This window comes from Triticum aestivum, chromosome 6D (genome assembly GCF_018294505.1).
Source record: "Triticum aestivum cultivar Chinese Spring chromosome 6D, IWGSC CS RefSeq v2.1, whole genome shotgun sequence".
Classification (NCBI taxonomy): domain Eukaryota; kingdom Viridiplantae; phylum Streptophyta; class Magnoliopsida; order Poales; family Poaceae; genus Triticum; species Triticum aestivum.
In genome coordinates, this window is record NC_057811.1 from 93,049,693 (window position 1) to 93,077,509 (window position 27,817).

Below are 27,817 nucleotides of genomic sequence, written 5' to 3' on the forward strand. Positions count from 1 at the left end.
AGCCTCGGTAGAGTTTCAGAACAAATGAAATAATAAAATCCAGCAAGCAGATGAACTACTTCGGTTGGTCACGAGCTAAGATGCAGCAGCCTGGTGAAGAAGAGCATAATTAGCAGACCACTTCCTTGGACGGCGACGACGACGATCGGCGATCACCGCCAGCTTTTCGTCATCCAAACCATGTGTCCTGTCTCCACACTGAGGCAGCCTCGGCTCCAGCGTCTGCCAGCCACAATATGTACATTCTTCTCAGCTTATTACAGATAGTGCATAGCTCTTTTGCAGAAGTGAAGGAGGCTTACCGTGCTTGCGAAGGTTTCCGACAGCCGGTTGATTTCTTCAGGGATATCTGAATCTGTGTTCTTGCCTGCCAAGTGTGTTTTAGCATTGAAGCAATCGACCTTTGGCTTAGCATGGGCACCCCTACATGATGTAAACTCAAGTTTAGTGATAATCCACTTGATGGCTGCTAACAAAAGAATGACAAAATGCGGTCGGATGGAGGCAGCAGCACTGACCTGCCCGGAGCATCGTTCTCACTCAGCATCGGCAAGATTTCTGTTTCTGAAAATAGGAGGCTGTGATGGCTCACACCTGCTATTCCTTGCTTCTCCAGAAACTGGATGTGCTCCCGCAACGACTCGTCCCTGGATATATAGTACAGGCAAACAGATTAACTTTGCAGCAAAGAACCTAGAGTTGTCACCGACTATTGCTATCAGGGATCAAGAAGCTCCCTGTCCAGCCGATTCATGTGAAAACTAGCTGTTAATTAGTTCTCCTTTTTTGCAAATATCTTATTATCCATTTCCTTTGGGCACCCCAAATTGTCCTATCAAGAAGAACTAAAGCCTTCTGTACCCCAAAATGTCTCCATAACACCTCAACATTTTTGTGTGTGTTTTCTGACTGATTTGTACCAAGTAATAATTAAAGCCAGTTCCATTTCATATTTATGCTAAAGTATATGGAGCCTCGAATATTCCAGTGCTGATATCATCAGAATTAATGAACAAAAGAAAATGTCTTACATATCAAGCTGCTCTCCATGCTCTTCTTGCAATTGTTTCTGGGTAAGGGAAACATCAAAACCTTGTTTCGGCAGACTAAAAAGCTCTTGAATTTCCTAAAGATACGCAAAAGAATTAGCCATAGTATCCAGTAGAACATCCAGCAAGTAGTGACAAGTAACGGTATCATGATAAGTACACTCTGGCTGAAGTAACGTCTCTGTTCTTTCTTCTCCGTGGCTGCCCTAAACAAAGCGCCCTTGAGGACCTGGAAAAAGGTAACATACGATTCAAGGATGCGAAAGTATGGAACTTAAAGATAGAGCCTAGAGATGTCATTATGAAAAACACTGGAGTAAGAAAATTCTAGATCATATTTGAACCTGCGATTTATACATCTTTTCTTCGACAGTTGCAGAGGTCATTAAGCGGTACACAAGCACTTCTTTGGTCTGTCCAATTCGATCAACCCGATCAACGCTCTGATTATCCGTACTGTAAAATGGAAGATCGTGTCATGGAATTAAAAAACTTGCAGTGACAAGCATCCATAAAAGCAAAAGGAATACACTTGTTAAGGATGTGCCAATATTCGGATACCTTGGATTCCAAGCAGGATCGACTAGTATGACACGAGCTGCCTTGGTGAGTGTAAGTCCAAGACCACCGACTTTTGTGGTCAGTAAAAAATATTTGACCTCCATAGCCCTCTTGAAAATCCTGGATATGCAAATGCATAATACGTAAGCAACATAGCATATATAATTGAGTCCATTGCCTAACATAACATAGAAAAAGGGAAGTGAGAATAGGAACCTTCACAATCCTTTCCCTCTCGGAAATATCAGTGATGCCACCATCCATGCGAGAAAAGTCGTAGCCCTCTAATATTATAGCTTCCTTTTGCAATAATTGAATGTGTTACAACAGATGAGAATCCACGTCTCAAAACTACTTTTTATGATATACTGTAGTACATACTCAACGAAAATGGGAATGTATATTCTGATGCCAGCACTAGATCAGACATGCCAAAAGCCACCAGTCATGCTAAGACAATATTTTATCTCAAGTATACTTGTCTATTGAACGGAACTTGAATGTGATATGCCTCTTCTGTTGCACACAAGTGTCTAAGACTCACGTAACAGTAAGACGTGCACAGATTTTAACATCAGTATATTTTGTAAGCAGAAATTACCCATTTACTCTACTAACAGAGTTTATCATGTACTACCTCTGTAAACAAATACAAGACGTTTTAGAGACTTAACACAAGTCTTCAAAACGTCTTATATTTGTTTACAGAGGGAGTACGTGAATATACAAAAACAACAATGTATACAAAATAGTACTACCTCCGTCCCAAAAAGCTTGTCTTAGATTATCTAGATATGGATCTATCTAGATACATCCGTATCTAGACAAATCTAAGACAAGCTTTTTGGGACCGAGGGAGTAGATCTTTTTTTTTAGAAATGGAGGTATACCCCCGGCCTCTGCATCATAATGATGCATGCAGCCCTTTTATTAAAAATTCAAAAAGTATCACCACAAAGGTTTTACAGCTCGCAAACGGAGCAAAGCACAAGGCATAAGAACTGAAAAGTACAAGCGGACAAAGACAACCGGTACGGTAATAATGAGGACAATCTCTCTAGACTCCTATCCTGTTATGCGACCGCCATCCGAACCGGTTGAATATAGCCCGAGCCACCATCTCCCATTGGTTGCACCCAGTAACCAAAGGCTCCCTGGAGTCCATAGGAGTGAGTAAGGACCACGTACGGATCCAGGCTGTAGCTCTGAAGATAACCTGCAAAAAAGTTAAGTTGTGTTGTCTGGTGAATATCATATCGTTTCTGCAGTTCCATATAGCCCATAATAACGCACATATTCCAATCCGAATACGAGCTGCCGTGAACTGTTCAACCCCAGCTAACCACGTCCCAAACAAAGACACAATATCTTCGGGGGGGGGGGGTGATATTAAAAGCTATATGAATCGTTCTCCAAAGTAACTTGGCAAGTGGGCATGCAATAAATAAATGTTGTATTGTCTCGTCTTGAGCACAAAAACAACACCGCGAGTTACCTACCCATCGCCTCTTAAGTAGGTTGTCCTTTGTGAGTATTACTTGCTTGTGAACAAACCACATGAAAATTTTAATCCGCAAAGGAACCTTAATCTTCCATATATAAAGTGACCTTGAGATGGGGCCAGAATTAATCAGATCCGTATAAAATGATTTCACCGTAAATATCCCATTTTTAGTTAACGTCCAGTGTGTGGAGTCTGGCACGTTGGAGAGTCGAACTTCAATCAATCTCCGAACCAGGTGCATCCAGGCCGTCCATCTCTCACCCACTAACGTACGTCGGAACTGGATGTTCAAGGGAATATTTTGAAAGACAATACCTACGTAATCTTCCTTACGTTGCACAATATTGTAAAGGGTAGGATATTGTAAGGCCAGAGGTGTCTCTCCTAGCTACGTGTCCTCCCAAAATCTTGTTGACATCCCGTTGCCAATCACGAATTTGATCCTACGAAAGAACAAATCCTTCGTTCTCATAAGTCCCTTCCAGAACGGTGAATCATTCGGTCTGATAGTAACCTGGGCTAGCGTTTTCGAGTGCAAATACTTATTGCGCAAGATTTGAGACCACATGCCCTCCGGCTCTGTCTCTAACCTATACAACCATTTGCTCATAAGGCATTTATTCTTAATTTCCAAGTTCTCAATACCGAGCCCCCCTTGGTCTTTAGGTCGACAAAGGATATCCCATCGCGCGAGACGGTACTTCCTCTTGGACTCCTCAGATTGCCAAAAGAAACGAGATCTAAAGAAATCAAGCCGCTTTCTGACCCCTTTCGGAATTTCGAAGAACGAAAGTAAAAACATTGGCATGCTAGTCAATACGGAGTTAATCAAAACTAGTCGACCTCCATATGACATCAACTTGCCCTTCCAACAACTGAGTTTTTTTTCAATTCGTTCTTCAATACATTTCCATTCCTTATTGGATAGTTTACGGTGGTGAATCGGAATACCCAAGTAACTGAATGGTAAAGCACCTAATTCGCATCCAAACAATTGTCTGTAAGTATGTTCCTCTTCTTTGGCCTTCCCAAAGCAGAACACCTCGCTCTTATGAAAATTGATTTTTAATCCAGACAATTGTTCGAATAGACATAAGATAAGTTTCATGTTACGTGCCTTAGCCATGTCATGTTCCATGAAAAGGATAGTGTCATCAGCATATTGTAGAATGGACACTCCTCCATCAATCAGATGAGGAACTAGACCTTCTACATGGCCATGTTGCTTGGCCCTGCCAATAATGACGGCCAGCATATCTGCCACAATATTGAACAGAAGAGGTGACATGGAATCCCCTTGTCTCAACCCCTTATGCGTCTGGAAGTAGTGACCGATGTCATCGTTCACCTTAATTCCGACACTACCTTTCTGGACTTGAGTACCCACCTGGTGCCTCCAGGTTTCACTAAAACCCTTCATACGCATTGCCTGCTGAAGAAAAGGCCATTTTACTTTATCATAAGCCTTCTCGAAATCCACTTTTAAGATAACCCCGTCTAGTTTCTTTGAGTGAATCTCATGGAGTGTTTCATGTAAGACAACCACTCCTTCGAGTATGTGTCGTCCAGGCATGAAAGCTGTCTGACTAGGTTGAACCACTGAGTGAGCAATTTGTGTCAATCTATTGGTTCCTACCTTTGTGAAGATTTTAAAACTCACATTCAGCAGGAAAATGGGTCGGAATTGTTCTATTCGGACCGCCTCATTCTTCTTCGGTAATAATGTTATAATACCAAAGTTGAGGTGAAACAACTCCAAATGGCCATCGAAAAAATCGTGAAACATAGGCATAAGATCATCTTTAATGATATGCCAACATTTCTTATAGAATTCAGCTGGGAACCCATCTGGTCCCGGTGCTTTATTCGGCTTCATTTGAGTTATGGCCAGATGAACTTCTTTTTCAGTAAACGGTGCAGAGAGAACATCGTTCTCCGCTGCCTGTAATTGAGGTATATCATCAATCACCGACTCATCAAGAGACACCGTGGAAGTAATCGGGGGTCCAAAAAGGCTTTTATAATAGTTGGAAATATATGCTTTCAGATTTTCATGCCCCACGATTGTTCCTTCGTCCTGTTCAAGCTGTATGATCTTCTTCTTCCTATGTTTACCATTTGCAACCATATGGAAGAACTGTGTGTTGTTGTCCCCTTGGACAACCTTAAGCGTTTTCGCACGCAACGCCCACTTGAGTTCCTCCTCTCTCAAGAGAGCACGTAGGCCTTGCTCAGCCTCAGACTTGGTGCGATGCTCATTAATAGAAAGAAGAGTGGTTTCAGCCTTTACATCTAGTGCCTCAATGAGTTGAGTTAGACTTTCTTTTTTCTTCTTATAAATCCCACTCTCATTCCTGGCCCAACCTCTCAGAAATTATCAGAGGTGTCTAATCTTATTCTGCCATCTCTCGACATGTGTCCTACCCATAACTGGTTTATCCCATTCGCGTGCAATCATCTCCATAAATCCTTCTCGCTCAAACCAACTTTGCTTGAAGGAGAAGATGTTCTTGTTTGCAACATGGGTAGCCTCTCCCGAATCTAAAAAGAGTGGTGTATGGTCCGAGATCGCTCTTTGCATCGCATGAACCGACACCATGGGATATTTTTGTTCCCACTCCACACTAGCAAGTACCCTATCCAACTTCTCATAAGTCGGAGTAGGTAACGAGTTGGCCCATGTAAACTGTCTACCGAAGAGATCAATTTCTCTCAAATTGAGGCTCTCGATAATCATGTTAAACATCATTGACCAACGTCCATCGAAATTGTCATTATTCTTTTCTTCTCTTCTCCGAATGATATTAAAATCTCCCTCGACTAGTAATGGCAGATTTTCATCTCCACAAATCCGCACTAAATCGGCAAGAAAATCGGGTTTAAATTCAGGTTGCGCTGCCCCATATACTGCAACTAGCGACCATCAGAACCCATCCAATTTTGATCTCACCCTGAATTTAACCGAAAAATCTCCCTGCACCACATTAAGCACCTCTAACGTCTCACACCGTACTCCTAGTAAAATCCCGCCGGATCTTCCTCTAGGAGGTAAAATGTGCCAGTCAAAGTCGATACCACTGGAAAGTGTTTGGAGGAATTGGGATGTGAAATTATCTCGTCCGGTTTCTAAAAGTGCAATGAAATCTAAGTGATGCTCTAAAGTTGTCTCTGCTAAGAATCTTTGTTTAGCCAAGTCTGCTAGACCTCTGCTATTCCAAAAAAGTCCTTTCATAAATCATCATGGAATTTTTTCTTAAGTTTTACTCTAGCACTTCTACGTACTGCCGAAGTAGGATAAATTTTCCGCTTCCAGGGTCTTTTGGGCTTCTCCTCAACACCCTGTGGTACGAAGGAATCATCTATGACAGACAGGGCCTCCTCCATCAAGAGAGGCTCCACCGTATCTCTGTTCTCAACATCCTCCTCCTCTTCAGCCTCGGCACTCGGTAAGAGATTATTACAAATATTTGTAAGATCATTAATTCCTAAAGTGTTCATGTCATTTTCATTCAAAGGTTGGATAGAGGCAAGATTATGAATGATCTCAGAAGCCCTCTCCGCTTCCAAGTCTAAAAGATCATTAACGGATTTGACGTCCTCGGTTTCATTTGACCCCAAAGAAATACCTAAGTCGTTTGCCTTATCAACAATTTCATTCTCAGAGAAGTGTAAAATGGAACAACTTATATCAAAGGACGTACCTGCAGTGATCTCAGCATGACGAAGCATGGCGGCCCTCTTGGCACGCGCTAGCTGCAGGTCGTCCGCATCCGGCTGTCCCTGGATCCGGTTGCTGACACGCCTGCCAGCCGACACCGGATCCGCAATCCCGCCAAAGGCGATGAGCTCCTCCGTGGTCCTCCCGCAAAGGGTGCGGTCAGGACTCCCACGCCCCTCCCGTATCGTCGGTGAAGGAGGGTAGGGCGTGGTGGAGTGGACCTCCGCCGCGAGTGCCACGGGGGAAAAGGACCGTGGAGACGCCTGCTCACTGATCCCGTCCCCCTTGGCACCCGCAGAAACCGTCGTCCCTCGACCGCCCTGCTCGGTGCAACACAGTGGAGGGGTTGCGACGCGGGACTCCTTCCCGCATCTCACCCCGACACGCCACTGTGGAAGATATGATCCTGTGGGGGGGTTATAGCACGGGACTCCTTCCCGCACCTCACCCCCAACTCGACCGGAGACGTCAAAATAGGAAGAGCGCCACAGACCTCCTGTCCAGGCGCCCCTCCCGCGGCCAACCTCTTAGGATCGGCCCGCACCCCGGGTGTAGACTCCGCAATCGTCACATCGCCGACTAGATTCGGCACTGGTGGCAGCTCAAGCTCTGCCGGGTCGTCTGCCTCAACCCTGGTGGTCCATAACCGGCTAAAAGCCGACCCCGGTGCAAAAGAACCAAAGCGAAGCGTGTTCATCGGAGTAGTGGACGAGGGCGCCTGTTTGGTAGAACTGGCTACCTTATCTGGCGCAGGCCCCTTATCCGACTCCGGGAGTGTATCATCGGCCCCCTTCTCCTGGTTCCCGGGCGCGCCGCCACCCTCAGTCGTATCCATGTCATGTGGCCCATCCCCCTCCTTGGAGACTGCAGTATCCTCGATCTCGAGCTCTAAGATATAAGTGACTCCAGCATGTGTCCAGCTGACCACATCTGGTATATGCTCAACACTCACCACACTGACCAACAGCCTCGCAGCATTTTGTGCGCGAGTGAAAGGCATGTCAACCTTATCTGTCTTACCAATCAGACCACCCAAACTCCAAGCAATCAGAAAATGTTTTACATATCTAGGTGGCACCCCATAAAAACGAACCCATACCTTCTGTAGAGGTGTACCCTCAGGTTCCTCCTGCTTCCACTCGTCGAAAGCGATAACAATGTTTGTACTCGTAACTCTGCATAAACCCCACTTAAGAAAATGCATCTGATCCTCTTTAGTGGGACAATCAACCTTATAAGACTGACCATCTAACTGCTCCAGAAGCCACCGATAATTACCCGGCACTAACTCACGTAACTGTCTGACAATCTGAGCTTCGGTCAACTGCCCATTAGTAACTCTGATAGCTACCGGGAAAGAACTCTCAACCATCTGTGGTAGAGGATCGACCTCCGGTGTCTCAAAAAACATCAACTCCTTACAGCAGACCCCAAAAATGTTAATGGCAGGCTTGGGACCGGAGAGGAGAGGGCATTCCCCGGTCACGTGCTGGGAGCGGAGACAATACTCGCAAAGCTCATTCGTACACTCTGCCACGAAGTGACCCGGCTCACCACATCTATAACAAGGCAACTTCTTCTTCTTAATCGCCCACTTAGAGAGTTTCTCTCCCTCCGCTTTCTCCGACCCTTTGTCAGACGTGCCCTCCCGATGTTTGGTCCCTCCCGAAGTCACCGGAACCTGCACTGCTGCCAAAGCCCTAACCGCATCAACTGCCGCTGCGGGTAGCGTGGATGGGTCTCCCACCTTAGCTGCTCCGTGCTCGATCTCCTCGCCCGAAGCCATCTCTATAGCTGGCGGTGGCGGCGGTGGGTAGTGCCGTGGCGGTGGTGGCCGTTTCCCTCTCCCACCGCGACGATATCCACCTCGGAAACGATCCCTGGGTCCGGCAACACCTTCAACAAAATTACCGGGCGGACCTTGAAAATGTCCTGCGTCCTCATCAGAATATCGATTATATCCCCGGCCGCCACCGGACGAAGATCCACGGTGCATTCCCTCACCATATGCATCATATCCATCATCTCCCCACTGCCCGTAGCGGTTGAAATTCTGTCCATCTCTACTGTAACCACTATATCCACCACGCCCTTGCGCACCGCGACCCCTTCCTAGGGCCAGTGCGTTGGCTGCCGGTGGCTGAATTGGTTCCTCCGGCTGGCGCACGGTGGTCTGAGCAGCATGTGTCAACGCCTGAGACCTGGCAGGATCGACCACCGAAATCTGCCGCGGGACGGTCGGAGCACCCCGGCCGGCTCCGGCTGTAGGCTGCATCCCCGCAGCCGATGGCCTCTGAGGAGGCAGGCCGCCGCGTCCGACACTGCCTTTCGCACCGGCCGGCAGGGCGCCGCGGCCGGCGCCACCAGCGCCAGCGGTCAGCGGAGCGTTACGACCGACGCCGCCCGCATCGGCTGCACCAAGGACCGGCGGAGCACCACGACCAGAACCACCCGAAGGAGAGGCGCCAGCAGCGGACGGCGGCCCTCGTCCTGTCATGGCGCATGCGCGAGAAACTTTCCTCGCCCGTCCCGAGCCTAGCGATGGAAACCCCGAAGCCAAAACCCTAGACGCGATCGATGGTTTCGCTGGCAGCGTCGATACATGCACGTCCGCATGATGTGGATGCAAAGAGGCTTGGGCCTCTGGCTGGGCCTCGCCCAAACCTAGAGAACCCACGACCGTCCCTGTCGTGGAATTGTCACGGCAGATGTCCTTGGGCTAGGACTTAGTCGTGGAGCCATCGCAACTAGGAAGCTTGAAGGGGTTATTCGGGACAAGGAACACGAGGGTTTATACTGGTTCGGCCCCTTACGGTGAAGGTAAAAGCCTACGTCCAGTTCGAGGTGTTATTGATTAGGGTTACGATCGCCAGGGAACTAAACACTTATCCCGGCTCTCGGAGAGATTGTTGTCGTCCCCAAACCGCTGCCGGGTCGTCCCTTTATATAGGGAGGCTGACGCCCAGTAGCCCTTAGAGTCCCGAGCCGGCTCATAAGAGTGTCCGGCTCGGGCTCTAAAACAATACTTGCCTTACACTACAAGTCTACTATAACAATGATTGTAACTACGGGCTTTAAGCCATATCCGGGTCTCAGCCCATCTCTGGCCCATTATCCTGAAACTTAGCTCCGGGCTTCTGGTAATGATCCTTGGAGTAACCCGGCCCTCCTGGCGGGTGACCCCCAGGTCCATATCCTCAACATTAGGCCCCAGATTGACTTGAGCCGGCTCGTGTCAATCTTCAGCTCCGCAGTCAGAAAAAATCTCCGGCTTATCATTCATGTGAAGGTCATAACCCGGAGTGACGTCATCCTCTGGACTCCGGGTAATCCGCCGTGACGTCATCCTCCACTAAATCCGTTTTTTACTCCGCCAGATCCGCAACGGATCTTTGCTTTTACTGACCTTCCGAGAATCGAGGCGCCGTGAGGGGGGAGATAACCACGCCGTGGCCTCCTCAAATCCCGCGCCCGCTTATGACTCGGCCTTATAAATAGGCCGGCCCGGCACTCTCTTCTTCACATTCTCCTTCTTCTTCCTCGCACTGCCGTTCCTCTGCCCGAGCTTCTGCCGCCGCCGCCGTCGCACCACTGGTCTTCCTCAACCCGGCCGCTGCATCAACCTGACTCGGACCAGATAACGTCGGCGGCCCCCGCTCTTCTCCAGCTCCGGTGAGTCCCCTCTGCCTTACTAGCATAGATCTAGGACAGAGTTCATCTGTGTTCTTCATGTTCATCACTGTTACCGCAAGTTTCGGTAACCCCTGTAGCCACTGCCCCCGTTGATCCTTAGGCTTGTGTAGAACCACCGCGGTAGATATCTGAGGTTCATTTCTTCTGCAAGAACACCTCTTTTTACTGCATAAGGACTGGGTTCCATCTCAAGAACCTCCCCTGCTTCTGTTTTTTAGGTCTAGAAAACTTTCTCTGCTCCGACTACTTTGATCCAAAAAAGTTACTGTAATATGTGAAATCTGTTTACCACACTTAGTAAAAACTGCAGTCCTTGAATCTTGGCGGCTTATATTTCCAACTTAGAGAAAACACGCGCCGTAGAACTTTCCGGTTTAAAGAGAATCATGCTCTGTAGTATCTTCCGACTTAACCGCAGTAAGCCGTAGACGACCAACTTATCCTGAAAACCCCGACGGCTTAGATAACCCACCGTATCAAGACATACCATTAGTCCCCTTCATAAGCCGTCATTGTAACTTGAATGATATACTCCGGCTTATAATTAACCCGGACACTTTTCTCTTCCTCGTAGACCACCAACCGTCACCATGCCTCCCAAGGCTCCCATCACTTGCAACTGGATGAAATCCAGCGTCACCGAAGAGACCCTGGCCAACTTCGTTAAATCCGGATATCTGCCTAAGAAGGAAGTGATGTCCTACCGTGCCCCTGACCCGTCCGAAGAAAGGCCACAGCCGAGAGACGGGGAGGTAGTGATCTTTGCCGACCATATGAGCCGGGGCTTCGCACCGCCCGGCTCAAAGTTCTTCCGGGACGTGCTCAACTTCTTTGATCTTCGGCCTCAGGATATAGGACCCAATTCCATATCCAACATCTGCAACTTCCAAGTTTTTTGTGAAGTATATCTTGGAGAAGAGCCGAGTCTGCTGCTCTTCAGAGAGCTGTTCTATTTGAACCGCCAAACCGAGTGCAAACGGTCCAAGTCTAGAGTTAGGCGGCATCTCCATCCAACGGCGCAGGGATTGTCTGTTCCCTTATGCAGATCCGCCAAGTCACCCCAAGGACTGGAACATGACTTGGTTCTACTGCCAAGACACGTCCCCGGCTGATGAGAGCCCGCTGCCCGGCTTTCGCCCAACGCGCCTGGAGCCAACTCATCCATTATCCGACAAACTGACTGCCGCAGAACGCCAGCCTCTGCTTCCAACGATCAACAAGATCAAAGCCCTGCTAGGCAATGGTCTGAACGGAATTGACCTGGTCCGGGTCTGGATCTCATGGCGGGTGATCCCATTGAGCCGCCGCCCCGGCTTAATGTGTGAGTACACCGGGCGAAAGGATGACCCGCAGAGGCACAGTCGCAATGATCTTCCAGAAGACGTTGCTGAAGAAGAGACCAAGGCTCTTTTAAACGAGAGCCTGTCAGACTGTGGAAGAATCGGGCTAGCCCCGTTCTGCAAGACCAATCCAGCCCCAGCGGTAAACCGCTGACTTTAACCTTTCCATTTTGTTTTACCTGTCATCTTACTAAGAGCTCATTACTGTATTTCTCAGGCTGATGATAAATTCTGGCGGGTCAAGTATGACCACGAGGCGGCCAAGAAGGCCAGGAAGGCGAAGAAAGCCGCCAAGAGAGCCGCCCCTCGCAAAAAGGGAAACAGACCCACTGCTTCGGAGCTGCTGCAATTAAGCGATAGCTCCGAATCAGAGGTAACCCTTAAATCTTTTAAATTCTTGCAGTATATGTTGTCTGATGCTGTCCGCCTTATCAACACTTGCTTATTGACAGGATGACACCGGCGCCAGTAACCCGGTGGTCGAAGAGGTAACATCACTTTCCTCCGGCTCGGAGCCTTTACCACAGCTGAAAGTCCGAAGGGTAACCCGGAAAGTAAGCTTTTCCCATCGATTAGCTCACCGAGACCCTCAATTTCTTTTGAAGCAGCAGGTTCACGAGAGCCGGCGTCACACCCGGGCCCGCAAGGACACCGACCTCTCCACTGGGTTACCCGACGCAACGAGGAAACGCCGCACTGAGGTTTTTTTTTCTCCTGTACCCTTTTCATCCGTTGGCGGGTGTCATCCGTCAGCCACTCAACTCTTCTGACTCCAATTACCAGGAGACCTCCCCCTCCTCGGGTGACTCCATGCAGTCAAGTCTGCCGGCCTTCAAGACTGCCCCCGGGTAATAACAATCTCCTTACATTATCTGTCTGTACTTACCCTTTGTATGCCTAACACTTCTGCCTTTTCAGTGCCCAGGCAAAGCTCACCAAAAGAGTAAAGAAGACCAGGTCAGCCGGAGTGCCCGACTTGCCTGAGCCGGAGACGACGGCTCAAGAGCCGCCAGTCGCCTCCACCCCTGAAGCCACCATTCCCATGGATACGGCGCCTGAAGCCCCACCAGCTAATGACCCGGACGTGGTAATTACCCGGACGGAGTTTGTTGAGCCGGGAAGGCCGACCGCGCTGGCCAAATGCTCCGCAAGGGGGGATCTCTCTAGCTACACCGACTTAAGTATTGGAGAACTCGTCTCAGGCTATATCAGCCAGGTTCACAAGAGCCGGGACGCCGAGATCGCCATGGTCAACCAGATCCAACACAAATCTGAGGTAACCTTCTGCTGTTCTCTTACTTTCCGCATAGTGATCCTTGCCATTCTAGCCCCCAAGTCTAGGACTTATACTTGAATATGTTGTAGACTTTAGATTCCGGCTTACTGAACTGAGCCGGCCGTACATAGATAGATACGTTCAATATGCATTAGCCCCCAAGTGCCAAGTGTCTTTGCTTGGAAAGCGCTTGGGACTTTATAGGATGACTGTTAATAACCCGGAAATATATGCAGGCTGTTGGCAAGAAATTAGAGTCAGACCTGGCGGATCTCAAGAGCCGGCTGAAGGCACAAGAGATGGAGACCCGGAAGGCAAATGCCAAGTTTGTCTCCAGCATCGCCGCTCAGGAAAAGTTGAAGACTGAATTCGACGCTGAGCGGAAGGCCTGGGCTGAGGAGAAAACTGCACTGGTGACCCGGGCAGAACAGGCGGAGAAGGCCCTTACTGAGAAGACCGCTGAGCTCTCCGGTCTAAAGCGCCAAGTGTCCCAAATGGTAGCTGCCATCTTCGGTAAGTCGCCTCACCGGCTTTCATTTACATTGGAATGTTTACATCTCTTAACTCATCCTTACCACCGGGTCATCTGATGTTGTTAAACAGGTTCCAGAAGCGCCAACTTGAACCAGAGCGTGGTCACCAAGTTAAAGGCCGTGTACACCCTGGTGGAACAGCTCTACACCGGGTCACAGCGGGCTTTAGCTGTGGTGGCCCTGTCGAATGAAGTGCCGACTCATCTGGCCGAAGTCCTGCGCCGGCTCGCAGTTCTGCCGCAGCGGATCCAGGAGCTACGACGAGCATCCGCGAGATCCGGAGCAATCGCCGCACTGAGCCGGGCCAAAGCCTTCTTGCCGGAGCTAGACCCGGCAGACATCGCCCTGGGTTATCCCAGCCTGAAAGAAGACGGCTCAGCGTTCGACCAGAAGGACTTCGCGGCTTGTGTGAAAGCTGTGCGCCCGGTGGCCACCATCATCGGGAACGACACCGATTTAACCAAGTATCAGCCGGGATACAACGCGGAGAATCAGAGGATTCCAACCCCTCGCTATGAAGCCATCAATCTGATTCCTCCGGCTCGCCAGCACACCTTTGCCCCGGAGATTAACCCGGACGGGTTAATTGATGAAGAAGCTCAGTTCGAAGCTCTCAGCGGCATCAACTGGAAGTCGTCGACCTTCGAAGCCTTGGGATCAGCCGAAGCAGAAGATGAGCCGGGGACTTCAACTCAGCAGGCGTCATAAACCGGCTAGCGGCTCACCAAACAACGCCCATCCTTGAAACTTTTGAAAGATTTTTGTAATAGAGTAGGTGCAACAATTTATCTCTGCCGTGCCATCATGCACGTAATGAATGCTGAAATCCTTTGAAGTCATTCTTTTGATGCTCCTCCGGGTCGGAATTATCCCTTTGTCCTTCTCAACCTTAAAAAGTGCCTTTAAATATCTGCATAGAAAGGCAAATTACAAGTCGCAAAGCGGCTTACCGCCCTGAGAATCAGGTGTTTGAGATGGATAACCCGGGATACGAACCAAAAAAGATCGGTCCTTAACTATACTCGAACATAGCTGTGATGACACACTTAACAGCCTGTAAGCATACTTCCGGGTTAAATAGCCCGGGTAGCACGGTTGGTACCTTAACTCGAATTTATTTGTCTTGATGACATCCATGATGCTCAACTAACAAGATAAACCAAAATTAAGCCGGCAAGTGAAACCCGGCAGTACATACTTTGACATGATCAAAGCAAGTTTGTGGTAAAATATAAAAACTTAAGGGCTTCCGGTTCGAATACGACCAGAAACTTGGTCCAAAGGGGTTAAGCTAAGATTCGGATACGATCATATAGCCCCCAGTGGGTTTGGCGATGCCAATCAAGAGGGTATCGACAGCTATGTTCTCTTTGGTTCGAATACGACCCATGTTTGAACAGGAAGCCCCCAAGTGATTCTGAAAATTTGTTTAACGACGCTGATTCGAATACGATCCACGTCGGTTCTCAGAGGGGTTACACTATGATTCAAATATGACCAGAGGCAACTTCCCAATGAGCTCGGCACTTTGCCAATCAAATGGGTATCGACAGCTATGTTCTCTTTGGTTCGAATACGACCCATGTGTGAACAGGAAGCCCCCAAGCGACTTTACTGCTTACAGCTAGATTCGAAGATGATCATAAGCCGGATCTTCTGTAAGTCAGCATGTAACAACACACATTTTTGGAAGAGAGCAAAGGACAGAGGTCCTGCTTTATTGCTTTATCATAATATATACATGGCTGAGATAAATATGTACATCACAAGAGTCGGAAGCTTAAGTGTAGTAAGGCCGAAGCTGAGCTATGTTCCACGGCCGACGGGTCTCCTCCTCAGATTTACGTGAGTCCTTATGCTCCCGGATATCAATGAGGTAATATGACCCGTTGTGCAAGTTCTTATTGACCACAAAAGGCCCTTCCCAAGGTGGGGATAACTTGTGTGCATCTGTTTGATCCTGGATGAGCCGGAGCACCAGGTCGCCCTCCTGGAAGACCCGGGATTTGACCCGGCGGCTATGATAACGGCGCAGGTCTTGTTGGTAAATCGCTGAACGGGCGGCTGCCACATCACGCTGTTCGTCCAGCAAGTCCAGAGCATCTCGGCGCGCCTGTTCATTATCCGTCTCAACATAAGCCGCCACACGAGGTGAATCATGACGGATGTCGCTGGGGAGAACTGCTTCTGCTCCATAAACCATGAAGAAAGGCGTGAAGCCTGTAGACCTGTTAGGAGTAGTGTTGATGCTCCATAAAACGGAGGGCAACTCCTCCACCCAACAACCTGGCGTCCGTTGCAAAGGGACCAAGAGCCGGGGTTTAATGCCCTTCAGAATCTCCTGGTTAGCTCTCTCAGCTTGACCATTGGATTGGGGGTGTGCCACTGAAGAGACATCAAGCCGGATATGCTCTCTTTGACAAAACTCCTCCATAGCGCCTTTGGACAGATTAGTGCCGTTGTCTGTTATGATGTTGTGTGGAAAGCCGAAGCGGAAGATCACCTTTTTCATAAATTGAACCGCCGTGGCTGCATCGCACTTGCTAACTGGCTCAGCTTCCACCCACTTCGTGAATTTGTCCACTGCCACCAAGAGGTGGGTCTTCTTATCCTTGGACCGTTTAAAAGGCCCGACCATATCAAGCCCCCAGACCGCAAAGGGCCAAGTGATCGGGATCATCCTCAATTCCTGAGCCGGCACATGAGCCCGTCGGGAGAACCTTTGGCAGCCATCACATTTACTGACCAAGTCCTCTGCATCAGCGTGAGCCGTCAGCCAATAAAAACCATGACGGAAAGCCTTGGCCACAAGAGATTTTGAACCGGCATGATGGCCACAATCCCCTTCATGGATCTCGCGCAAGATCTCTTGACCTTCCTCAGGGGAGATACAACGCTGGAATGCCCCTGAAACACTGCGATGATGCAACTCGCCATCGATAACAATCATTGACTTAGCCCGCCGGGTTATTTGCCTGGCCAGAATTTCATCCCCAGGCACCTCTCCCCGGGTTATATAAGCCAGATATGGCATTGTCCAGTCTGGTGTGATATGAAGAGCCGCCACCAGTCGTGCCTCCGGGTCAGGGATAGCCAAGTCCTCCTCTGTAGGCAACTTAACCGAAGGGTTATATAGGACATCCAGGAAAGTGTTAGGCGGCACCGGCTTTCGCTGAGAGCCGAGCCGGCTTAAAGCATCAGCCGCCTCATTCTTCCTGCGGTCAATGTGCTCCACTTGATATCCCTGAAAGTGCCCGGCAATGGCATCAACCTTGCGGCGATAAGCCGCCATTAGAGGATCCTTAGAATCCCAGGTGCCTGATACTTGTTGAGCCACCAAGTCTGAGTCACCAAAACACCTCAGCCGGCTTAAGCTCATCTCCTTAGCCACCCGAAGACCGTGGAGCAAAGCCTCGTACTCAGCCGCATTATTAGTGCAAGGAAACATCAACCGTAGCACATAATGGAACTTGTCACCTTTAGGGGAAGCCAAGACCACACCAGCCCCCGAGCCCTCCAGCTGCCTGGACCCATCAAAGTGAATAGTCCAAAAAGTGTTATCCGGCTTTTGCTCGGGTACTTGTGACTCTGTCCAATCATTGATGAAATCTATCAAGGCCTGAGACTTAACAGCAGTGCGTGGCACATATTTGAGGTCATGAGGTCCAAGTTCTATAGCCCACTTAGCAATTCTCCCTGTAGCCTCTCTGTTCTGGATAATATCACCGAGAGGGGCGGAACTGACCACAGTGATGGGATGACCTTGAAAGTAATGCTTAAGCTTCCGGCTCGCCATAAATACCCCATATACGAGCTTCTGCCAATGCGGATACCGCTGCTTGGACTCAATGAGCACCTCACTGACATAATAAACCGGCCGCTGAACCGGATGCTCCTTACCTGCCTCCTTGCGCTCCACCACAATAGCCACGCTGACAGCTCGTGCGTTTGCCGCTACATACAGTAGCAAGGGCTCCTTATCAACCGGAGCAGCAAGGACGGGGGGCTCTGCCAGTTGCTTTTTCAAATCCTCGAAGGCGGTATTAGCTGCATCATTCCAGACAAAGTTATCAGTTTTCTTCATCAATTGATACAAGGGCATAGCCTTCTCACCCAAACGGCTTATAAACCGGCTTAACGCAGCGATGCGACCCGCCAAACGCTGAACGTCATTTATACATGCCGGCTGAGCTAGAGAAGTGATAGCTTTGATCTTCTCTGGGTTAGCCTCAATGCCCCTGTCAGAAACCAAGAAGCCCAATAGTTTGCCTGCAGGAACACCAAAAACACATTTGGCCGGGTTAAGCATCATCTTATAGACCCGGAGATTGTCGAAGGTTTCCCTTAAGTCATCTATCAGGGTTTCCTCCTTGAAGGATTTAACCACAATGTCGTCCACGTAAGCGTGAACATTGCGCCCGATCTGCTTATGAAGGCAATTCTGCACACAACGCTGTTAAGTCGCCTGTGCACACTTGAGTCCAAAGGGCATAGACACATAGCAGAAGGCTCCAAAGGGAGTGATGAACGCCGTCTTCTCCTGGTCCTTAACTGCCATCTTAATCTGATGATACCCGGAATAAGCATCCAAGAAACTTAAGCGTGCACAACCTGCCGTGGCGTCAATGATTTGATCGATACGGGGGAGAGCAAAAGGATCAGCCGGACACGCCTTGTTCAAGTCCGTGTAGTTCACACACATCCGCCAGGTGCCGTTCTTTTTAAGTACGAGCACCGGGTTAGCCAACCACTCTGGGTGAAAAACCTCAACAATGAACCCGGCCGCCAAAAGCCGGGCCACTTCTTCACTAATAGCCTTCCGCCTCTCTTCGTTAAACCGTCGAAGGAACTGTCTGACCGGCTTAAATTTTGGATCCACATTGAGAGTGTGCTCAGCGAGTTCTCTAGGTACACCTGGCATGTCAGAAGGTTTCCATGCAAAGATGTCCCTATTCTCACGGATGAACTCGATGAGCGCGCCTTCCTATTTCGGGTCCAGATTTGCACTGATGCTGAACTGCTGAGACGAGTCACTTGGAACAAAATCAACAAGTTTAGTCTCATCGGCTGATTTAAACTTCATTGCTGGTTCATTCTCCGTGGTTGGCTTTTTCAGAGAGGTCATATCTGTTGGGTCAACATTGTCTTTATAAAATTTCAACTCTTCTGTGGCACAAACAGACTCTGCATAAGCCGCGTCACCTTCCTCACACTCCAGAGCCACCTTCCGGCTGCCGTGAACTGTAATGGTCCCATTGTGACCCGGCATCTTGAGCTGTAAGTACACATAACACGGCCGTGCCATGAATTTGGCGTAAGCCGGCCGTCCGAATATAGCATGGTATGGACTTCTTATCTTGACCACCTCAAAGGTCAACTTCTCCACCCTGTAGTTGTTTTCATCACCAAAAGCCACTTCCAATTCGATCTTGCCGACTGGATAAGCCGACTTACCGGGTACCACACCATGGAAGATAGTATTTGACTGGCTGAGGTTCTTATCAACTAGCCCCATACGACGGAAAGTCTCATAATAGAGGATGTTGATACTGCTGCCTCCATCCATGAGTACCTTTGTGAACTTATAGCCTCCCACCTGAGGAGCCACTACTAAGGCCAGGTGGCCCGGGTTATCCACCCGGGGAGGGTGATCCTCCCTACTCCACACTATGGGCTGCTCCGACCACCGTAAGTAGCGTGGAACCGCCGGCTCAACAGAATTAACAGCCCTCTTGTGAAGCTTCTCGTCTCGTTTGCACAAACTAGTGGTGAACACGTGATACTGTCCACCGCTAAGTTGCTTCGGGTTGGTCTGATAACCCCCTGTTGCTGTTGATGACCCTGACCAGACTGTTGATTGAAGCCCCCTTGACCGTTCTGAGGACCGGAATTTGACCCGCCACCTGGGCCATGAGAGCCGCCAGCGCCGGAGCCGCCTGCGCCTGGGCCGCTGCCCGGGCCATTGTAGTTTTTAAAGGCCTTCATGATAGCACAATCCTTCCACAGATGAGTCGCTGGCTTCTCTCTAGAGCCGTGTCTCGGACAAGGTTCATTCAACAGCTGCTCCAGAGAAGGTCCTGACCCGCCGCCTCGGGGAGGGGGCCTCCCCTTGCGTCGCTGGTTGTTGCCTTGGGTGTTGGCTACGAACTCCAGGCTGCCATCGGCCTTGCGCTTGCCTCCTCCTTGATTCCCCGGGTTAAACTGAGGGCTCTTTCCATTGCCGTTCTTCTTTCCCTTCCCTGTCCTTTCATCATCTGAAGGGGGATCCTTGGTACCATCGGAATCAGCGTATTTGACAAGAGCCGCCATTAGTGTACCCATATCCGTGCAGTCACGTTTAAGCCGCCCAAGCTTCATCTTTAGGGGCACAAAACGACAGTTATGTTCTAACATCAAGACTGCAGAGCCGGCGTCCATCTTATCTGATGAATGTATGATCTCCTTGACCCGGCGAACCCAATGGGTCGTGGACTCGCCCTCCTGCTGCTTAGAGTTAGTCAAATCCACAATTGACATAGACTGCCTACAGGTATCCTTGAAGTTTTGAATGAACCGGGCCTTCAGCTCAGTCCAAGACCCAATGGAGTTCGGTGGCAGCCCTTTTAACCACGTGCGGGCAGTTCCATCTAACATCATGGTGAAATATTTGGCCATGGCCGCCTCGCTGACCTCTAGCAGTTCCATGGCCATCTCATAACTCTCAATCCAGGCCGCAGGCTGTAAGTCAGCTGTATAGTTAGGCACCTTCCTAGGGCCCTTGAAATCCTTAGGTAAACGTTCATTACGGATGGCCGGCACCAAACAAGGGACACCCCCGGTCCTGGTAGAAATACCCACATCAACGGATGCCGTTGGATAACCCGGGGGGGTCTGATAAGCCGTCAATTGCGGCACCTGCTCCACCTCTTGCCGTGCTTGGTCTGCGGCGTAGAAGGTTCCAACATGAGCCGGGCCATGGCGTCGGACATTACTTGAGCCGGTCGCCGAGACCATGTGCCGGCTGTAGCTCGGGCTCTGGCCTGGGCGAGGAGTTGAGTGGATCCTGTCCCGGCTGTAGGAGTACGCCTCTTGCTGCGCTAGGGCCGTCTGCAGGAGTTCCCTGACCCGGCGGGTTTCCACGGCTGCCGGAGAATTGCCGTCAACGGGAAGAGCCGCCAGTCGTGCTGCCGCTGCTACCATGTTCTCCAGCGGGTTATCGTAATGACCCGGGGGTATTGGCACATACTGAGGCGGGGCAGGGGGCGCCTGGGGAGGCCCCATTACTAGTGGCTGAATAAGGGGTCCCGACCCGGGCGCAATGACACCTGGTGGGTTACTGGATCCCGCACCCGGTGTGTTGAATAGATTGCGCGGATCGTAAACCGGCGGGAGTCGAGACTGGGCCTTCTGATGCCTCCTTCTCATGACCTCGTTGGCCGCGTTCTGATCCATCGTGAGTTGGAAGGACTGCGCCTGAATCAACTGAGCCCGGGCGTCGAGAGCCGCCCGCTCCGCCGCCAGCCTGATCCCTTCTGCTGCAAGATCCTCTTTTGCTTTCATCAGATCCAATTTTAACTGTGCCACCTCCGCGTCATGCTGGGCTTGATCTGCCGGGTCAACCGTGGCAGTTAACAGGGCCGTCATCTTATCTGTGAGATCCATCAGCACCTGAGCCGGGGAAGGCTCCGGATTTTCTGATCCGGTAGCGGGGTTTTGAACAGGCTGCGCACCAGCCATAAAAACTCCGACCTGACTTGGCGGCTCAAAAAGGTCCGGGATACTGTTGCCATCGGAATAACTCATGAGCCTGCCATCTTGAAGTTGGTACAACGAGTTTGACTCATCAGCGGCCGACTCGCCGTCAGAGCCGGCGGCCGCCTCATCCCCAGACCCAGATGGATCGGAGGGCCTTCCATGGATGCATCCCACAAAAGCGCGTTTTAAGGCAGGCCGGGCCCGGGCGGATCGGGCGCGCTGAGCCGTTTCGATGAGATCGGCGCAGAGACCCGGCTCGGGGCCCGGCTCACCAATCTTGCCAATGAAGACATGAATTCCGCCAAAGGGGACCCGGTACCCGTACTCCACTGAGCCGGCGTCGGGGCCCCAGTCCGCGTCGTCGATGTAGAGCCTGCCGCGACGACTCTTGGTCATCCGGCCCACAGCGTATCCCTTGAGCCCTTCGAAGCTGCCCTTCAAGAACTCAAATCCACCGTGCGCTCGCCCCACGGTGGGCGCCAACTGTCGTGGAATTGTCACGGCAGATGTCCTTGGGCTAGGACTTAGTCGTGGAGCCATCGCAACTAGGAAGCTTGAAGGGGTTATTCGGGACAAGGAACACGAGGGTTTATACTGGTTCGGCCCCTTACGGTGAAGGTAAAAGCCTACGTCCAGTTCGAGGTGTTATTGATTAGGGTTACGATCGCCAGGGAACTAAACACTTATCCCGGCTCTCGGAGAGATTGTTGTCGTCCCCAAACCGCTGCCGGGTCGTCCCTTTATATAGGGAGGCTGACGCCCAGCAGCCCTTAGAGTCCCGAGCCGGCTCATAAGAGTGTCCGGCTCGGGCTCTAAAACAATACTTGCCTTACACTACAAGTCTACTATAACAATGATTGTAACTACGGGCTTTAAGCCATATCCGGGTCTCAGCCCATCTCTGGCCCATTATCCTGAAACTTAGCTCCGGGCTTCTGGTAATGATCCTTGGAGTAACCCGGCCCTCCTGGCGGGTGACCCCCAGGTCCATATCCTCAACAGTCCCTGCATCCCTCGCTGCATCCACCCCAGGCCCAAAGCCCAATAACGTATACAAACGAGCCCGTCTGGCCGCTCGAATATCGCTCGCCGATCTCGCCACCGGCGATCCTGGCTGCGGTGGTGGCCGGACAATCTTTCCTTTCTTCTTCTTCCTCGTGACCATAGTCCAATTTTCCGGCAAAAATTCTGACAAAGTTACAGGTTCACGGATTACCTTAGGAATGGGTCCGATCCATGGTTTCATCGACGGTTTGGAGATGGGAACTTTTGATCGACGTCGAAACATTGTGGCGTTGGGCTCCGGCAACGGACTCGCAACCTGCGAGGTCAAAGGCGTTCTTGTGGGAACACGAACCTCCACCTGTTCTTCGTCCTCGCTCTCCAAAAGTACCCAAAATCGTCCGCCCGGTCGTGCAGGGGCCGTCGGTGCCGTCAAATCGACCACCTCCGGCGCCTTAGGACGCAAATCGATCTGCACGCATTCGCCAACAACCACTTCATACGCATCAAATTTGAATTGAAATCCTACCTCGATTATGCCGTTGTTCGGAAAATATTCGCCGGCGAGGACGTCGTTCTCCAAATCGAGAAGTGCCAGCCAATTTGAGTGCGGAGTGAATCGAAGACGTCCTTCGGTCCAGATGCCCGGATCTGTCCCGGCAGAAAACATAGCCCGCCATTGAGTCCATCTGCTCTCCTCCCGTCCGATCTTCTTCTGCGTTGAGGCGCTACGATCCCCGCCCGATCCCGTCGGTCCCTCCTTTCCTCCCGGTGGCGCCGCCGCGAGGACACTGGGAGAACGCGGTCGGATCTGCGGTGACCCCCCTACGCAGCCACCCGACGAGGACCGAGTTTCCGGCGAAGGGAAGCCGGTCGCCTCCGGCGGCCTCGTTTCCGCCTCGGCTCCGGCGGCCTCGGCCTCCCTCATCCTGGGTTTCCTAATTTCCTATCCCCTGTCTTGAGACCCCGAGGGAGTAGATCTAATTTGAATGTTATAGTATATCACAAAAACACGGCATGCACTCCAAGAATTGACAACAGACCTGAATAAGGTTTAGCATTTTACGAGTCTGAGAAAATATCAGAACATGGTGGCCCTCTTCAAGAAGATTCGGCTGCAACACAACATTAACCATTTGAGTTTGCATAAAGAAATAGTTGGAGTACATTACTAACAACTAATATGCTTCAAATAATGCTTACCAACAAAGACAGGATAAAAGATAACTTGCATGAGACTTCCTGACTGAATTGTACTGCATCATCATCATGAGCCATATCTGCGAGGTTCATGGCCATTTTTTCAACCATCACTATATCCTGAGTACTAAAATCTCCATCCATGCCTTCCAAGATGTCCTCAGCAGCTCCCTGAGTTAATATCAGTGGGTGATCACATATTTTTTTCAATACTGTTGAGGAAAAGGAAAAACATGAAACAGACATAATTGCACAAAAGAATGTGCACAGAAAAACAAATGACAAATTAAGGCCATACAATTAGCAAATGCTGCCTCCCATACAACCTCCATTTTACTTTATAAGTGTATTTTTGGTTTAGCTCAGAGGTACGGAAAGGATTAATAGTAAGAGAAAACTATTGTCTTAGAATAGTTAGTTAATATGCAAGTTTAACAATAAATGATAAATAGAGTGAGAGGTAAATGAGGGCAAGAGATAGAAAAAGTCATCATTTCTACAACCATGCCTTATATTTTGATATAATATTGCAAACTCTTTTGAATCAGAGCAAGTATATGATGAGCATACATAAGCAGAGCTAAAGGAGTAGATGACAGCAACAAGAGAACAAATAAAGTTAGACAAGATGGATGCAAAGAGAAGGCTTTGGAGCTTATGCTTACATTAAGAGCAGCCAAGGGATTTCCTTCCGATTCAAATTGAACTAGCTCACTGTTCAGAAAAGCTTCATATAGACGTCTCTGCACCCAAAAGACAGACAAATTGCAAAATTGTCATTCGCCCAATTACTTGACCAGTTTTGCATTAGCGACACCAAAATTTATAGTACCTGGCAATCTGTTAATTTCAGCCAGATAATTAGCCCATCCTTCTTTGGAAGCTTTTTATCATCTGTCAACCCAGTCTCAAGGGACACTTTAATTTTCATGCGTCGCAAGAAATATGGCTTTATCCGTTCTCTTAATTCCTGTGAAACAAAGTTAATTATGAAAGAAGAATTATAATAGGTGTAAGTTCAGACGACTACAAGTAATTATCCAGATTCAGATGGCTTAATCTAAATGGCTTGCCCTCTCATGGTTCAACTAGAAGTCAACATTAGATAATGTGGAATTGAAACGCAGTTCAGTTAGAGAATTGCTTTCACATGTCAAACCAGAGACGAAAGTACTACTTAGCTGTATATGAATACATTATGCACATCTTAGAGATCAGCATGTTCAGCTTGTAATTTCTTAACAAATCACAATGACAAGAAGTAATGGCATTGCACATGGTGGAATATATCAAACATGATCACCATTTATACAGTACCAAAATGCGGACATACCAAAAAGTAAGAAACAACGCTGACACACTAAAAAGTCTATCTGTCAATTGGACTCAAACACACAAGGATGACAGGTACCTTTCTTGCATTTGACCCTATGTGCTTCTCTCGAATGCTAGCGTTCTTGTCATTTCCTCGACTGATAGACCGTTGATACCTTGTTCTGAACCTGTCATAATACAGAAATAAATAACACTAGATGGTGTCAAGTAAAACAGCATCACTAATGCAGGAAAACAAGGGAGCAAGTAAATTACTCTTCCTTATCACCCAAGGCTTCCGGGCAACAAAAATTGAAAATCGCCCACATTTCCTACAAGAGTATCCATGCTTATTTGCATCAGTAACAGGAGGACAAAGTACATAGGAGCATGTAAAGTACGAGGTTTTTAGAAATGTCAGCTAGGTGGTACCATCAAGTTATTTTGAATAGGTGTTCCACTAATGGCAATCCGATGGACACAAGGTATTTCAACTAAGCTTTGGGCTCTTTGTGTATTGGGGTTCTTGATATAATGTGCCTCATCAAGAACAACATAATTCCAAAAGTCCTCCTCCTCGTCGCCGGTGTCATTATAGAAGTCACCTCTTATTGGATGGTAATTGATCCGGACAATATCATATGTTGTCAATAAGATACCTCCCTCCTGTAATAAGACGATAAATAGCTGATGTGACTCACTAAAATGTATAGAAAGAACTAGCTATGCAATTTTTTTAGATGGCACTTATGTGGAAATGATTTTCTGCTCCATTTGACAGTTCGGATAAAAACTAAGGAAATGAATGACCAACTGAAGTCAATTTATCTTAGGAAACCAAACAAAACAAACCTTGAAGGCATGTTGAAGCTCATTGTCACGAATATTCATGTTGGAACCATAGTACCTGTGAAAAGGAAGAGGAATCAATTAGCAGAAATCAACAGGGCTTGATCTGTATCAATTAGGGAGGCGGGGGGGGGGGGGGGGGTTGAAATATTGTGAAATAGGAGATCCTACTCGCAGATCATGTGGCTGAGGCCGACAACCGAAAGCTCCTTAATCCAATGAGTGAGAACTGTCTTAGGGGCGACAACTAGCGCCCTCCTGATCAAACCGGAATGGAACAACCCTGCCAAGAAGGAAACCTGCACCGACATAAAAGTAAGGATAAACTCTCTCAATCAGGATATTGCATCACCAACTTGATATTGAGAGTATATATATTCTGGCTGAAGGAAACGAGTGCTTGTGTAGTAGTACACAGATTACTAGCTTGGAAACAAGTGTAATTAAGCACGCGATACAATAGCAACGAAATAAAATTCTATTCTCTTGTGTCGGGTCAGATGATAAATATAATCGGTTTCAGTCCCTTACTATGCAGGATGTAGTTTTCAGAATAATATCTGCAGGCTAGTAGTAGCAATTAGCATTCATCCACAACAACCTTCCTTGTGTCAGTGACTTAGTCGCTGAGGATTGTAACTCTGTCATTTTGGAATAATAAACCCTATGATTCTTCGCAAAAAAAAGTACTACCTCTGTTTCTAAATATATATATGACGTTTTGGCAGTTTAAATTGAACTACTAAAATGTCTTATATTTAGGAACAAAGGGCGTACAATTAAGGGAGAAACCGAGCCGATGATGGTGAGATCGACACAAATTAACAGGTCTTGTTATGATTGATCAATTTAATGAGGAGAACAACCAAATGAATGCCAATGGGTTAGATGAAGGGAAGAAATAGGAATTGAACCTGCATGATCTTGCCGAGTCCCATCTCGTCCCCTAGGATCCCGCCGGTTCCCATGCAGTGCAGCGACCAGAGCCAGCCGAGTCCCTCGCGCTGGTGGGCGTACAACATCTTGTATACCCTCGCTGGGAGCCTGTACGGCGGCCTGCCGCTTCCCGCGGCGGCCCCCATCTCAAAGTCCTCCTCCTCCTCCTCGTCGCCGTCGGTGTCATGGTGGTTTTCCTCCTCCTGGTCGGCATCGTCTTCATCATCAATGCAGTCCAGAAGTATGTCAGCCGGCTCCTTCTCCTCCTCCTCCTCGTCACCGTCGGTGTCATGGTGGTTTTCCTCCTCCTGGTTGGCATCGTCTTCATCATCTATGCAGTCCAGAAGTATGTCAGCGGGCTCCACCTCCACCTGCTCCTCGTCGCCGTCGGTGTCATGGTGGTTTTCCACCTGGTCTGCCTCGTCTTCATCATCTATGCAGTCCAGAAATATGTCGGGTGGCTCCTCCTCCTCGTCGCCGTCTGTGTCATGGTGGTTTTCCACCTCCTGATCTGCCTCGTCTTCATCATCTATGCAGTCCAGAAATATGTCCGGCTCCTCCGCCTCCCAGCTGCAGGCGACATCGAGCTCGTCGTCGGAAGATGTGTTGCTGGCAAGCTTGAATAGGCGGCGGCGGCGGCCTGGCAGCTTCACCTTCCCCGTGCCAACGTGGTGAGGAGGCTCTGCGTATGCGTGCACGGGAGGGGGGCGATTGAGGATGGATCGATTGACGATTAATTTGAAGAAATTAGCGTAGTTAGATGAGGAGGACGATGATGATACCGGCTGCTGCCGGGTGGTGGGGTTCGCCGGAAGGAGGGTGGTCGAGGGCGTCGGAGAAGTCGGACAAGTCCAGCCGCGAGGACGGAGACGCCGTCGCCATGGATGGGGTCGGAGCCTGCGCCGCCGTGCCGTGCCTTGGAGGCGTCGAAGGGGGGAAGGGAGAGGAGGAAGGCATCAGTGAGCGAGCGGTGAAGTGACAGGAGGGGCGGCGGGAGGGAAGGGGTTAATGGCTGGGGATCGAGGAGAGGCGGCGGCTTTGAAATTTCAAAATTCGTATCCCTCCTCTCTGGCTCTCTGCCGTCTCCTCCTTACGCAAGCGCCGAGCT

General features: G+C 49.4%; 1 pseudogene; it reads right to left on the bottom strand.

Annotated features, from left to right (window-relative positions):
* Positions 1-75: 75 nt before the first annotated feature.
* On the bottom strand, positions 76-27,591 carry LOC123142478 (SNF2 domain-containing protein ENL1-like; annotated as a pseudogene).
* Between the last annotated feature and the right edge of the window lie 226 nt (positions 27,592-27,817).